We start from the raw sequence: 10,451 nt of genomic DNA, 5'->3' as shown, positions 1-10,451 counted from the left end.
GTTTGATTTGTTTTGATTGCATCTCGTGATATACATCTAGTGCCATCTGTGGCTGTCGTGATTCCATTTCCATTTGCATGTTTCTTTTCAACTCCGTTCACCATCTCTATCGTGTTGCTTTGATTTGATTTTCTCTATCTTATCATCAATTCTATTTTGCTTCATCATATCATCATTTCTGTTTGCTTCATATCTTATTTCCATCGTTCCTTGATTGACATTGTAACCTCGATCCAACTGAGCCTAGAATCGGTATTCTGAGTTTGTTGGGTTGAATAAGTGTGTGCTTGTTTTGACTTGCTTAGTTTCTCTAGAACTTTTTGGAGCAAAACAAGTGAGCAGAGAGACCTCAATTTTCTGAGTGAAACACGAGTGTTTTTGTGACATCCAACTGAGTGCAAATACGTGAGGGAGTGAGTGAGGATCCTCCTTTGTTCATAATATTTCAATTGCAGCTCACTATGTCTCGAGAGCACGGTGGCAGGGTTGATCCAAGTGATGGAGGAGGGGCTGATCAGACTAGATCATGCAGGCTATGCAACAACAATTTGAGCGCATGAATGTCGTGTTCAATGAGATTCGAGATCGGTTGGATAGGCATGAGGATCGGATCAAACAACTTCAGCAAGAGCCATTACCTAGGCATCGGAGACCCGACCAGTGACCACATTTTGCTCCAAATGTCCCAGATGATGACTATAATGATGGGGCGAGCAATGAAGTGGTCTCCAATGCTACTTAGAGGAGGGATAGGGCTATCAGACCCGAAAGGCCAAGGCATGTTCAAAGGCAACACCAAGAAAGGGAAGTCGTAGATCATAACATGGGCACCATCAAGCTGTCCATTCCTCTATTTCAAGGTAAAAATGACCCTGATGTTTATATTGAATGGGAGAGGAAAGTTGAGCTGGTATTCGATTGTCACAATTACTCGGAGGAGAAGAAAGTGAAGCTTGCTGCGATGGCTTTTACCGACTATGCCATTGTATAGTGGGATCGGCTGGCCCTGAGTAGACGTCGGAACTGTGAGCTTCCCATCGACAATTAGGAGGACATGAAAGCCATTATGAGAAGAAGGTTTGTTCCATCTCACTATTATCGAGATTTACATTTGAAATTGCAAAGTCTGAAGCAGGGGTCCATGACTGTGGAAGACTACCACAAGGAGATGGAGATAGCCTTTATTCGGGCTAACATTGAGGAGGACCGAGAGGCAACCATGGCTCGGTTCATTTGTGGCCTGAACCATGAGATTGCCAATATTGTTGAGCTGCATCACTACATGGAGCTTGACGATGTGGTACACATGGCAATGAAAGTTGAAAGACAACTCAAGAAAGGAGTGCGATCATCTTCCAAGTATGAGGCTGCGAGTTCATCCCTTGGAAGCAGAAGTGGGGATCATCAAAACCAACTGAGAAAGCAGTTTCAAAATCAAAGGGAGAGACGAATGTGGCCAAGATACAACCTAGCAACAAAGATAAGGGTAACTCATCTTCCCAACCTCAAAGAAATCATGACATCAAATGTTTTTGTTGTTTAGGATCAGGTCATATTGCTTCTCAATGCCCAAACAAGAGATCAATGATCATGTTGGATAATGGGGAGATCAAAACTGAAGAAGAAGATGAAGGAAATGAGTCCACTCCATCAGTTGAAGATACTAGTGATGTTGAGCTTGCTGTTGATGGCCAAGCTCTTATTGTGCTAAGAGCTCTCCATATGCAAGCCAAAGAAGATGATGACGGGCTACAAAGGGAGAACATCTTCTACACCCGCTGCCATGTGAAAGATCGGGTATGCGGTTTGATTATTGATGGTGGTAGCTGTGTTAATGTGGCAAGCAAGTTAATAGTGGACAAGCTTGGCCTACCTACCTTGAAGCATCCAAAGTCGTATAAACTCCAATGGCTCAATGACAATGGAGAAATGAAGGTAACCAAGCAGGTCCATATTTCATTTACGATTGGAAGGTACACGGATGAGGTTCTGCGTGATGTTGTACCCATGCAAGCTAGCCATTTGCTTCTTGGAAGACCGTGGCAATTTGACAGAAGGACCACACATGATGGGTACACGAACCACTACAGCTTCAGCAAGGATGATAGGAACATTATACTTGCACCTTTGACACCTCGTTAAGTATTTGAGAAACAACTCCAAATCAAAAAGTCTGTTGCAGCAAGAGGAAAAGGTGTGGCTGAGATAGAAAAAGAAAATGAGAGTGAAAATGAAAAAAAAAGATGGTGGACTAAGAATAAAAAAAGAGAGTGGAAAAAAAGAAAAAAAATTGAGAAACCTTGAAAAAGAAAGAAGAAAGAAAAATGAGCTTCTATGCAAAAGAAAGAGAGATCAAAAGTGCTTTTAACATCGATAGACCGATGATCTTATTTCTATACAAGGAGGCCTATCTTTCTTTGGCTGACCATAATGTTTCTTTGCCTAGTGCTGTGATGTCTCTTTTGCAAGATTTTAAGGATGTCTTTTCCGAGGATACACCACCTGGGTTACCACCCAAAAGAGGAATCGAACATCAGATTGATCTCATTCCAAGAGCTTCCATTCCAAACCGACTAGCTTATCGAAGTAGTCCAGAAGAGACCAAAGAACTTCAAAGGCAAGTCAAAGAACTTATGACCAAAGGACATATTCGTGAAAGCATGAGTCCCTGTGCTGTGCCGGTGCTGCTGGTTCCAAAGAAAGACGGGACTTGGAGGATGTGCGTGGATTGTCGAGCTATAAACAAGATAACGGTAAAGTATCGTCACCCTATTCCTCGCTTAGATGGCATGCTTGATGAATTACATGGATCCACTATATTTTCTAAGATTGATTTGAAGAGTGGGTATCATCAAATTCGAATTAAGGAAGGGGATGAGTGGAAAACAGCTTTTAAGACAAAACAGGGGCTATATGAATGGTTAATGATTCCATTTGGATTGACGAATGCTCCTTGCACATTTATGCGTCTCATGAACCATGTGCTATGTGCATTTATTGGAAAATTTATTGTTGTTTATTTTGATGACATTCTGATCTATAGCAAGAGTTTGCATGACCATATTGATAATTTAAAATGTGTGCTTAAAGCTTTGAGGCATGAAAAATTGTTTGCTAACCTTAAGAAATGCAACTTTTGCGTAGATAGGGTTGTTTTCCTTGGATTTGTTGTTAGTTCCAGAGGCATGGAAGTTGATGAGGAGAAGGTGAAAGCTATCAAGGAATGGCCTACCCTTAGCACCATCACTGAAGTAAGGATTTTTCATGGCTTAGCCGGGTTCTATAGGAGGTTTGTGCCAAATTTCAGCACCATCGCTACCCCTTTAACGGAAATCATCAAGAAGAATATTGGATTTAAGTGGGGAGAGGCACAAGAGAAAGCCTTCAACGCATTAAAAGAAAAGCTAAGTACTACTCCTTTACTACTTCTACCAGATTTTTCTAAGGTTTTTGAAATCGAATGTGATGCTTTTGGTATTGGTATAAGTGCTGTTCTTATGCAAGAAAAGAGGCCAATTGTTTACTTCAGTGAGAAGCTTAATGGTGCAACGTTGAACTACTCAACATATGACAAGGAGCTCTATGCATTAGTGTGAGCTTTGGAGACATGACAACATTACTTGTGGTCCAAGGAGTTCATTATTCACATGGACCATGAGTCACTGAAGCATTTGAAAGGCCAAGGTAAATTGAATCGTAGACATGCTCATTGGATTGAATTCATTAAAATGTTTCCTTATGTGATCCAATACAAGCAAGGAAAAAAGAATGTGGTAGCAGATGCTTTGTCACGCAGGTACACCCTTATCTCTGAGCACAGATCTCCTGGACCACTTTTTTGTGGTCCAGGGGATGTGCCACTCCCATTTACGGCCGGATCATGATCGTGATCTGGTCGTAAATGGTTGCAATCCCTTCTAGGGTTCACCATCCCCATTAGGTTATAGTTTTTGTTCGGAGCGGGTGACCGGAGGCCGCTCGAAGGCCTCTGGTGGTGGATAAGTGGCCAGATTACTGGGTGCCGAGCGAGGATGTCCTTCAGGCGGCCTCCGGCCGCCCGCTCCAAACAAAAATTATAACCCGGTGGGGATGATGAACCCAGGAAGGGATCGCAACCATTTGCAACCGAATCGCGGTCGTGATCCAATCACAAATGGGAGTGGTACATCCCCTAGATCACAAAAAGTAGTCCAAGAGATCCTGCCTCCCTTATCTCTACCTTAGGGTCAAAGTTTCTTGGATTTGAGCACATGAAGGAATTGTATGTGAATGATGCTGACTTTGCTGATATCTTTAAAGCATGCGAAAAGGGTGCATTTGATAAGTTCTATATGCATGATGGTTACTTGTTTCGAGAAAATAGACTTTGTATTCCCCAAAGTTCTTTGCATGAGTTGCTTGTTAGGGAGTCACATGGGGGTGGATTAATGGGGCATTTTGGAGCTATGAAAACCTTGGACATTTTGAAAGAACATTTCTTCTGGCCACATATGAAAAGAGATGTTGAAAGGATTTGCATTAGGTGCATTGCATGTAAGAAAGCCAAGTCTAAGGTGCAACCACATGGACTTTATATGCCTTTGCCTGTGCCTAACCACCCTTGGACTAATTGTTGGTGTGGAAAACATCCGACGATCGAACTTAAGTTTTGATAATGGCAAAGGATTCAAAGTTAAGGTTATGTTGTAATCTAACAAGTCTGTTTAAGTATTTTAGGAAAAGTCCTAGCTGTGGTTAGGCAAGTGAAAACCCTAGGGGGTGGTAACCCTAGGTCATAGGGGGTGGTAACCCTATGCGGAAAGTCTTGGTGGGTCGAGTGCTTCAGGCAAAAGTCCTAGGGGGGTAACCCTAGGTGGAAAGTCCTGGTGTCGTGAACCAGGTGAAAGACTGGACCAGCCGGGAAGCGGACGTCCAGCAGAAAGTCCGGAAGCATCGAGCACCGAGCAAAAGTCCAGTCGATCTGGAGGATCGCACTGGCAACAGGTAAATCTCCTGAGTAGAGTAGGTGAGGACGCGTTCCCCGTAGAGGGAACAGTAGGTGTCGGGTCGACCTAGGGTTTCCGGTCGGAAATATGAAGTCAGACTCGGACAGTCGGGAGACTGTCAAACTTTAATTCATTATTATTATTGTGCACTAACTCTGTGTTGTAGGTACTTTGGACTAACGCATCTTGCAGGTACCAAAAAACACAAGCTAAGCTCGGATGTACAGTGTCCGAGGCACCTCCATGGGGCATGGAGGCGCCTCGGGTGCGAGCTAGCTTCTGCCAGGACAGCTCAGTGGAGGCGCCTTGGTCCAGATCAGAGGCGCCTTGGACCGAGCTATGAAGGCACCTTGGAGAGCACAGAAGGCGCCTTGAAGGGACAAGTCACGACCAGTTCAGGCTTGATCCACACAGGCGACTCAGCCATCTTGGAGGCGCCTTGGATGACTTTCAAGGCGCCTTGAACACTCTTTATAAGCAGCACTCGACCAGCAGCTCTAAACAACTGCTCCTAAGCGATTCTCTTACGACAAGCTGCAAACTCAACGACCCCGAAGTGCTGTAGCAACATCTCGACGACCCGGAGCTCCAAATTCGCTATTTTTAAGTGTTGTCGGTATACTTTAACTTCTGTTTATTGTACTTAATCTGTAGTATTTTCGACTTATAGTTGTTGCCCTCCGAAAGCGGTCAATGACCGCAGGCCTTCGAGTAGGAGTCGAGATAGGCTCCGAACGAAGTAACCTCTCGTGTCTTCTGTGTGTTTGCGCATTTTACTATTTCCGCTGCTTTATAACTCGATAGTTTTACGAATCCGTGAAAGTGAAAGCCACGAGCGCTATTCACCCCCCTCGAATCGATCCAACAATTGGTATCAGAGCGGGGTCGTTTTGAATCAGTGCAACCACTATTCAAAACATTTTTTTCGTGGTATTTTTAGATTTTTCGGAGTCAAATTAGAATTAGCTTAATAGCTACATTCTAATTGTTTTATCGAATCAGATTTGCTCGAGGTTGGTACAATACCACTTGAGCTCGTTTTCCCTTCTTTCTCCCGCACTACTAATCTAAGACCCAGTCTTGGAACCGGTTTTATTGTTCTTGTCATTCAGGATTTTAAATGGCCCAACAAGAAGGTTTCAGCACCGTTCGCTCCCCACTTTTCTCCGGAGAAGACTTCGGATATTGGAAGGGGCGAATGGAAACCTTCCTCAAGACACAATTCGACACGTGGATGATAATCAAGACTGGACTACAACATCGCCATCCAAGCGAGGCGACAAGCCAACACCTGCGAAAAAACCGTCCCTAATCAAGAAGGTGGAAGTTGATGCGAAGCAACTTGCACCAATGCAATGACCAAGGAGGAACTCAAGAGTTGGACCATTCCATCAAGAAAGAGCTTTGGGAGAAGCCGATCGAACTCCACGAGGAACCTCCACACAAAAGTAAGTAAATGTGAATAACCTAAAAACCTATGGTGAAGATGAGGAACGAGACGAACTCCATACGGATACAAGACATCCTCAACTCCCTCCACTCACCGGCAGAAAGGTCGAGAATAGGGACATCATAAGGTATGCACTCAACTTTTCCTAGAGAGTACATTGTAGGCATCAATGGTAGATGCCTAAAGTCTCCAAAGATTTATCTTCAATTAGATTAGACGAGCTATTTCAAATTAATTCATGAGATATTATGACTAGACTAATCCCTTAGAAAGGATTATTACTTCGGATGGTCGAGCTCAGGAATCAAGATCTACGACGAAGAGAGCACGCAGAGACAAGCGTAAACGTCGAAAGAAGAAGAGACAATGAACTAACCAATTGAACTCATGAACCTTGTGAAAAGACTCTACAAGAAGAAGCTTCAACAAGAGGGACCTAAAGAAGGAAGGCCAATCCAAGGAGGCCCAACAATTCTAAGGTAAAATTTGAGGTGATCTGCTACGGATGCAACTAGAAACATGCCCTAACCAAAAGGAAGCCAAGAAGCAGAGAAGGAAGAAGGCCCTGAAGGTGACATGGGATGAATCTTCCTTAGAAGACGACGACGACAAACTCGATCAGACGAGTTTACTTGCGCTGATGGCCCGGGATCAAATCAACTTGTCCGAGAGTGAGAGCGAGTCGGAGGCCGAGTCCGAGCAAAGCCACGGATCCGTATCCGTTTCCGAAGGGCCTAATCCCTCTGTAAGTATCTCTCGACTCAATAATTTAGTTAATTATTTGTTACGAAAGTTAGCTAAATCAAACCTTAGAGTCAAGTCACTTCTAAAGGAAGTAGAAGTCCTTAAAGAAGTGACTAACTCCGAATCTTTGACTGAACCAGTTTAGACTGGAAACTCAACTCAAGTTCAAAAACTTGTAGAAGAGAATTCTAGCCTGAAAATTCAAGTCAACGATCTGGAGAAAACACTAGAACGATTTTCTTTATGTTCCAAGAATCTTGACCTAATTCTTGGGACACAAAGAGCTGTTTACAATAGAACTGGTCTAGGATTTAAACCAAAGAAAAAATATAAATCTTATTTATCTCTTGTACAAAGAGCAAATAGAAAAATAGTCCAAGCATGGGTCTCCAAGTCCAAATTGATTAATCAAGTTGGACTTGGTCAATATGGGATCCCGAAGGATCAAATACACTACCTCGATAGACCATATCGAGGCTATGATCCAGGGGGAGCAAAAGGAAAGACGATATTAATAAAATGAACATAATTAAAAAAATTCAAAAAAAAATTTAAAAAAATTAAAAATTCAAAATTAAATTAAAAAAAAATCAAAATTTAAAATTCAATTAAAAATTCGAAATTAAATTTAAAAAAAAAAATTCAAAATTCAATTAAAAATTCGAAATTAAATTAAAAACTCAAAATTCGAAACTCAATTCGAAATTAATTCAAAATTAAAAGTAAAATTCAACTTAAATCAAATAAAAATATAAGGAGGATCCAGAATAGCTGGCACCTTCAACTAAACTACCCGACTGGGTAACCGAACTTAATCTACCCGAAAGGGTAACCGAACTTTACCTACCCGACAGGGTAAATAGGATTAGATTAAAATGGGCTAGGTTTAACTTGACCCACGGTACTAGTGAAGTATTGGATGATAGTACGTTGGGGAAACTTAGTCATCGCATGTCTAGGAAGATATGACTTCGACCTGGTGCATTTGGCTAAGTGAAACTGACCGAAGCTATCCTTTATGGATCCTAACTAGTTAGACCAAGGTTTTGTACTAAGTTTAATGGGTAGGACTATTTGAAAAACCTCGAAGGCATGATTACTTTAATGATGTCCTTGTGACTCACCATAACCTAGAAGTTTATCCAAAGAACGCCTACTTGTTGAACCCAAAGCTAAACTTGAATCTAACACAAAGTTAGACTAAACCTTTAAATTGAAACTAATTCATCTCACAAAAATTTTAGGATCCCCTGATTGAAAATTTAGATCGGGTGAGATGACTAAGGATTATAAAAAAATTAATTCAAAATTAAATTCGAAATTAAAATTAACTCAAAATTAAATTCAAAATTAAAATTAATTCAAAACTAAATTCGAAATTAAAATTAATTCAAAATTAAAATTAATTAAAATTATTTTTTAAATTAATTTAATTCAAAAATTAATTAACTTAAATTATTTTTTCAAAAATTAATTAACTTAAAATTATTTTTAAAAATTAATTAACTTAAATTATTTTTTCAAAAATTAATTAACTTAAATTATTTTTTCAAAATTAATTAACTTAAAATTATTTTTAAAAATTAATTAACTTAAATTATTTTTTCAAAAATTAATTAACTTAAATTATTTTTCAAAATTAATTAACTTAACTTATTTTTCAAAATTAATTAACTTAAATTATCTTTCAAAATTAATTAACTTAAAATTATTTTTCAAAATTAATTAACTTAAAATTATTTTTTCAAAATTAATTAACTTAAATTATTTTTTCAAAAATTAATTAACTTAAAATTATTTTTCAAAATTAATTAAATTAAAATTATTTTTTCAAAATTAATTAACTTAAAATTATTTTTCAAAATTAATTAACTTAAATTATTTTTAAAAAATTAATTAACTTAAAATTATTTTTTCAAAATTAATTAACTTAAATTATTTTTTAAAATTAATTAACTTAAATTATTTTTCAAAATTAATTAACTTAAAATTATTTTTCAAAATTAATTAACTTATAATTGTTTTTATTTTTCAAAACTAATTAACTTAAAATTATTTTTCAAAATTTATTAACTTAAAAGTATTTTTTGAAAATTAAATTAACATTTAATATTTAATATAAAAACCTAATTAATAGAAATTAATAACCTTTCAAAACTTAATTAATCATAAATTTCTTCAACGATAAAAAATAAAAAAATAAAAAAAAAAGGAACACGTGGCGCTTGAACAGAGGCGCCTCCCACACAAGGGAGGCGCCCTCAACAGCGGCGGGAAATGTCCCGCCGACCTGATTAGTGCGCCTTGGACTATCTTGAAGGCCCCTCCAAAGGCGCCTTATGGAGCCTTTAAGGAACCTTCATTCTGCGATTTTGCCACGAACAGAAGGCTTCTTCTGATCGTTTTCTGCCGAAACACAACACGAGGTTCTCGTGTGATTTCTCCCCAACAAAGGTGCCTTCAACCCATCTCTTCCTCCTTTAATCCTAGCAATGCCTCCTAGGTATACTCTAAACTCTTCTCAATCATCTATTACATAAATTTCGTGCTAGTTTTGCTATTTTTCTTGTATAATGTCAAAAATAGGAAGCGTCACATTGTGGATCCTACACCGGCTAGGGCCCCTTCCACGGACCCTAGATTCCCCTCGGAGCAACATATGATAGATTTTGCCAGGTTTACCTTTGAGTCTATTAAACCTAGATATATTGGTAGGGAATTTTTATCCCAATTTTGTCTACCCGCAATCCAGATGATAGACTACTATCATCTAGGTAAACTGGTTGACTGCACCACTACAGTGAATCAAGACTTGTGTGCCCAGTTCTATCACAACCTTGAAAAGGTTGATGATAGAACCTATTCCACCAAAGTTGGTGGCACTGACATTCAGTTTACTCCCTCCCTGCTTCGCACTAGCTTAGAGCTTAGGGAGTCTCAGTGTACATTTTTATGTTACCCGAGTAGGGAGCTACCTTTTGGTGATCCCTATTCTCACATTACCTTAGATGACATCTACATGCATTTTTTGGGGGAGGAGAGACCCTTTGGCCTGACCGAGTTCAGGTCTACTCTTCTTCGAGTTCAGGACTATGTTATGTACAGAATCCTGACAGCATGCATCATGCCCATCACATCTCGAGACGTCTCGAAGATGCGATCATCCCACTCGTTCTTTTTGTACGCACTCAATCAGCATCTAGATATAGACATAGCACTGCATATGTTTCATAACATCATTCATGCATCTAGTATAGTTACATCTGGAGTGA

Source organism: Zingiber officinale, chromosome 9A (genome assembly GCF_018446385.1).
Source record: "Zingiber officinale cultivar Zhangliang chromosome 9A, Zo_v1.1, whole genome shotgun sequence".
In the NCBI taxonomy this organism is placed as follows: Eukaryota; Viridiplantae; Streptophyta; class Magnoliopsida; order Zingiberales; family Zingiberaceae; genus Zingiber; species Zingiber officinale.
The sequence above is the reverse complement of the archived record's forward strand: the minus strand, read 5'-3'. Positions refer to the sequence as shown.